The sequence below is a fragment of the Pinus tabuliformis genome, chromosome 2_1, assembly GCF_031772625.1.
Source record: "Pinus tabuliformis cultivar Carrire ecotype Pingquan chromosome 2_1, CPIR1, whole genome shotgun sequence".
Taxonomy (NCBI): Eukaryota; Viridiplantae; Streptophyta; class Pinopsida; order Pinales; family Pinaceae; genus Pinus; species Pinus tabuliformis.
Genome location: NC_142299.1, coordinates 179,487,219 through 179,493,779, shown reverse-complemented (window position 1 = coordinate 179,493,779; position 6,561 = coordinate 179,487,219).

Genomic DNA, 6,561 nt, shown 5'->3' with positions numbered 1-6,561 from the left:
TAACTGAAGTAGCGTATATGAATCTGATAAAGGAAATGACAATATTATTGATTTTCTAATACTGATTCACCCCCCCCTCTCAGTATTATTTACAACACAAAGGCAGGCACATCCCAATCTAGCTCTTCATTAGCATAAGAGAGCTTGCCCTATATTGTGACTCCAACAATTACGTCCACAACTACAACTATCTCATTCAAGGTGCTCAATCCCTAACGAAAGTATTGGTCAATCCACGGTAGAGCATCTGCAAAGACAACATTGAAGACTTACAACAACACGTGTGTATCTCGAAAAGTCTTTGAATTTGACCTTATTGATCGTGATAGAGAGGAGATCCACCTTTCCACATTTTTTGAATTGGCTGAATATTTTTATAATATAATCCAAGTTGGGCAATTATACATCGTTTCAAATGGCACAGTTAAAGAATCAAACCCAAACTAAAACCACCTAAATAAAAAATGGGAGATTTACTTGTTTATTGCATCCACTGTCAATCCATGTTTGGTAGATGATCCAACCTTTTCTTATCAGAGCTTTCATTTCAAAACTATCACTGAAATCAAATCGGCAAGCCCAAATATCAATGTAGATTTCATTGGTGTTGTTAGCTCCACCTCACCTGCCTCGAAAATTTGATGAAGAGATGGAACTGAAACACTAAGGAAAACACTCACATTAAAGGACAATTCGGGTTTTAGCATTGATGTAACACTATGGGGAGATCATTGTGACTCTATAAGACAGAACCTTGCTGAATTTTTCTCTTTTGACAACCCACCAATCCTTGCAATCAAAGGAGGTTGTGTATTTGAATTTAATGGAATCACCATAGGGACAATATCAACTAGCACTCTCGTCATAAATCTAAAAATTGAAGAAACTCAGCAACTCCATACATGGTTCCATGAAATAGCCTATATCTCTTCCTCTCCATCTTTGAGTAAAAACTACAATGTTTCTTCCAAATGAGCCCTAGCACAAAAGACGATTCATGAAATTACTTGCATGCAAGCCTCCAAGAAAGCAATATGGGTTTCAGTTTGTGCAAATGTGACTGCTCTTCACATGGATGACTTCTACTTTCTTGCATGTCCATTATATTTCAATGGAAAATAATGCATGAAAAAAGTGATGCACAATTCTAACAATCTTTCTCATTGTTCAAAGTGTAACGATGACTTTCCAGAATGTGACTACTGTTACAAACTTTAATTGAGTTACATGACCACATCGGGCACCTAGAAAACATCATAACTTTCAATGGCACAAGAAATGAGTTCATGGGCATCACAACAAAAGACTTGTTCCTTCTTTCTATTTAACCAACTGATCTCCAAGAAATTTGTGGTTGGGTTTTAGGTCATTGCTTCGTGCTGACACTTTCCATCAAAATAGACTCCTACAATGGTGTTGAGCGCTTGCAACCAATATTGGTTAATTCATAAGAAATTCAATATGACTCTGCATGCAAGGAGGTCCCCAAGGACATTCAGGCAATGTCCATTTCACAATGACTTGTTATTCGCTACCTTTGAATTTTCTTCATGGTTGCAAGGAACACTATTGTTTTGTACATTAAGTATCATTTTTGCATAGCTCATTGTTCCATAATATTGTAAATTATGTCCATGTTATTGTGCTACACACTTTCTTTGACAATACTCTTTTTCAATAATTCCAAAATATGTATGTTTATCCCTTCACAATTTACATAATATACATATCAACATCTGTAGCAAATTCAATTTAGTATTTTTCCTCCGTTGTTTATATGTCTATACATTGATTTTTTTCAATAATCTTGTTTAATAATTCCAAAATATGTATTCTTACCCATTAAAAATTTACATAACCTATATATCTATATCTGCAACAATGTAAGTTCATTCTTACTCCACCATTTATGTGTCTATAAATTGCATGTTTATCCATTTACCTATTCTTGATATCATTCAATGGTATTCAAATAAAAAGATGGAATTCTAAAACTTGTAAAACATTTTCTATGAATAAAAAACTTGTTTATGATTCACTCTAAGTTGCTTATGTCTCCAAACTAATAATAAATTATTTCTACTTGCTTAGATACGCAAGAAACAGCCAAAATGTGGATAAAAACGAATGAAGGCATCTTCTTTATGCACAACATGAAGATACAATAAATGCATGATGATGACTTCTTTATAAAAAGTGAAAAAAACCTACTACTTCCACTACATCCCTTCCCACCTCAAGTGCTGTCTGAACTATGAAAACAAGCTCACCTCACCTTCATCAAAACCAACATAACCCCCCCTTAATGATGAACACCGTCACTTTTGTGAAAGGATAGATAAACTTTCTACCATGCATGTTTGCATAATATGCAAAGAACCATACCCAAGTACAAAAACAAGGCTTTTACATGGCATCCTTTCTTACTTTTGTTGTGCATCATCTAAGTCTACTAATTGTTTTTCTCATCTGAACAACATGGACCCTAAAAAACAACCATATGTCCTTCAAAATTTAACACAAGTTGAGGAAATGATCATTGCACGTGTGAACCCCATTCTACAAGTCACTCATGCTCGTGGTGGTCAATACAAATATAGTGGCCATACAATCAACTTCCCTCAAGACATAATTACTATTGTTAAATACTTACCTCGAATGGTTCTTGAACTAGACATCCTCATTGTGAAAAGACATAATCCTTCTGAAAAGGCTGATGAATTCTTCGTTTGCAAGTCACATGTACTTGTGGCACTTGAATACAAACTAACTAATGATCCCTACTAAAATGATTTCCAAGTCAACCCATATGAAATTTATTCTCTTCCAAATCAACCTACAGATATTTCTTTTATTCTTCATAATGTAGCCGCCTCCTCTTTTGAACCCCATCAAACCATTGTTGATTCTACTTACGATGTTGATGTCATGCTACCTCCATTAGATATCCAACCTTCTTCTTTCGTTCCAATATTCCCAAATTCATGTACTGAACTTGAACACATTTGTGCTTATTTCACTTGAACCGTCCAAATTCAACAAGCTCGGGTGACTAGTCTGTAATATCTCTATCGGCTATGAATGAATACATCACCGAGGGCCTCTTTGATATGGAATTCCCCACATTCTTTCCTACAATAATTGCCATGATCACACAAAATATGCTTTTCAGTTGTTTCACTACCATGATAACCGATTTGGCCAATATCCAATATTTTGCTACTACCTCTATAACATTCTAATGAGCCATGGTTGCCAATAAACTGCTACTATTTTTGTGAAGAGATACATTGAGAACAACTTGCCAACAACTATTTCAGATCTACAATAATGTCTTCGTCACTTCCCAGATTCAAAATTTCTCAAGCAAGTCATGTGCTTCAACTCAGGCCTACGAGGAACACAATATTTTTGGAACAAGCAATGGTGTGAACTAACTGAAATGATCACACAAATTGGAAGCCCAACATTTTTCTTCACTCTCAGTACAGCTGATACCAAATGGAACGACTTGCACATGGTCATTCCTACCTTTGTTCCCTTCGGTTCGAATAAACACTTCCAATGGAGAATTAAAACATAATTAAAAACCCACATCTAACATCCCAATATATGCATTGTAGATTTACAATTTTCCTCAAAGAAGTCCTACAAAAATCCCTCCACACAGTTGATTCTTGGTGCCTGTATTTTTTAATAACCATTTCTCATTGCATTAATTTATACATTACAAATATATCTCAACCAACTTTGACTTTCATATTATATTCAAATATGAATGGAAGCATAGAGGATCTACACACATACATGGCTTCCTTTGGTTGAAAAAATCACCAAATATGGACACTCTCGATTGGAACAATGAAACAAAAATTTTTGATGCTTAGAAATATTTTGATCACTATGTAACTATCTAGAATCCATGACACCCCCAAAATCCAATCTCGTGCTTCACCAATCAACAATTCATAACCCATGTCTTCTTGACACAACATCAATCTTTAGGTCAACCCAGTCTAAAGACTATGAAGAGCTTGTCAACTATGTTCAATGTCACACAAAGTGTCATGAATCTTCTTATCTTCGCAAAAAAGAAAATGTTATTAGTTGTCGATATGGAGTATTGTGGGAGTTAAACTCCACATATTCATTGTTCATTGACCATAAAGGTAAAAAAACCTACGTCCCTGCTCACAATGATGATAGATTGAATATACACAATGTCGATCTACTTTCTATCTAGAGAGAAAATGTTGATTTTCAACTAGTTCTATCCCACCATGTTATGTTAAGCTATATTTCAAAGTATGTAGCAAAATAAAAAACAAGATCAGAGAGCTATCACCAAATGTTATCATGTCTCTCGCACAATGTCACTCCAAATGCACCTACTATTACTGTCATCTAGAAACTCCTTACAAAAACCATTGTAGATAGAGACATTGGTGCACAAGAAATATGCCATATGTTACAAAAACTACCCCTCTCACTCTGCAATCGCACATTTATTTCTTTGAATGTTAATAGAACTATTTTTAGACGTGTTTCTCATGATTCTGAAAATCCCCTTTCACCACCAACCTTCATTCTTGCATACATGAATAGACCTGCATCATTGGAATCATTGCCCCTCCTTGAAGTTGCCCACTCTTGGTCATTTTCTTCTCATCAAAAACAAAACCAATGGAACTGCTATTTTACTTCCCTTTCCGTACACTCCCCAATGATAATGGATCCACAGATGAGGAAATAATTGCACACTAGGAACAAAAGAAATGGACATATACACCATGGCATGTTCCTCGAGAAATTCAAGAACCACAAACTCTACAGCCCAAAGATCAATCTACTCATGTGGCTACCCCTCCCGACCCCCCTCCTGACCCCATGAAAATGAATGAATGGAAAATTATCTCTCACCTCCACCCAGGCTACAACATTGAAATTGATGACCTTGAAATGATTGGCCATCGCGACTTTGATGCTAACCACAATTGGTCGCATACTTCTATCCCTCTCCACTTGCAAGAAACTGCTATAAATTTCATTGAATTCAACGCTCAAATACTCAAAACAACCATCATCCTTTTTCAACCCTCCCCTAAGATCACACCTTCTCTCCCACCCAGCAAACAAATTTTGCCATTATTATTTCTCACTTCAAAAGCCCTTCACCCAAACCCCCACTGAGAATCATCATACAAGGGTCAATTTGGACAGGAAAATCTTATTTAATTAAATGTTTTCAATGTGCATTTATGAAAGACTCCCCAACAAGCACAAACCCTTTGTTATTACTTGCACCCACCGACATTGCAGCTTTCAACGTAAATTCCCTTACAATACAATATTCCCTTCACATCCTTATCCAATAAATGCATCCTCCTGAAGGATAGTCGCCCTTACACTTGAAAGAGAAGCTCTACCATGTAGAGTACATCCTAATTGATGATATGAGCTTCATCAATCCAAAAATTCTTTCCCACGTTGATGATCACCTAAGAGGTTCATTCCCCCTTTATCGAAATGCACCATTTGGTAATCACTCCATTATTCTTATCAAAGATTTAGGCAAGCTACCACCTGTGAAGGACATTCCTCTATACGTTGGCACATCACGTGGCATTGCACCTTGGCACAACTTCGACACATTCATAACACTTTCAACTATTTTTTGCCAACAATTTCTGCAAAATCCTCACAAATCTCAGAAATGGAGCACCTACACTTGAATATTGGAAACTCCTAATGTCAAGGAAAAATCCCTCTATTACACATGAAGAGCAGCAAACATTTCAAGACTTCATGCACCTATATTCAACCAATAGTGTTGGGTGTATGTTATATTATTTCCTTGTTCGTTGCGTGAGGTTTTTCGTTGCGTGAGGTGTAGCAGGGGGTCACACAGTGGCGGTAGCCCCCCTGTCAGGGGGTTTAAGGGGGATGGTAGACCCCTTTAAAGGGTTCAGGGTAGCACCCCAAGGAAAAATAATTGGACCCTATATTAAGTGGGCAGACCTACCTATGGTTTTGTGCGTGGTTTTTGCACATGGTTTTGGGCATGATGTTTTCTTCCCATGGTATTTTGTAGATCTAGTCAAGGGAACTACTGTTATGTTCTAATCTAGGGCTAATTGATTGGGGTTTATGGATGCTTTGGCATGTATATATATTTATTGTAACATTGAAAGGAATATAATGAAAAAATCAATTTGGTAGTCTCGGTTTTGGGATCCAAGGGAAAATATATGTGTATATTTTTTATGTTTTATTCTCTCACCATTATTTATTTTATGTTTTTTGAATTCGTATGTAGGTAATTTTTGTACGGGTTAAAACCTACATTTGGTATCAGAGTTATTTTGGTTTCAAGGGGATGCCTTTGTTGTTGAGGGGTTTTTCTCAGGCACATGGTAGACCCTGTTCAATGGGAGATCTGCGGGATAGATTCTTATGGTGAAAGAAGATGGCGAGCAGTGGAAAGATAGAGATCGAGAAATTTAATGGTCAAAGTTTTGAGTTGTGGATACTTAATATGGAGGATCTGCTGGTGGATAAAGA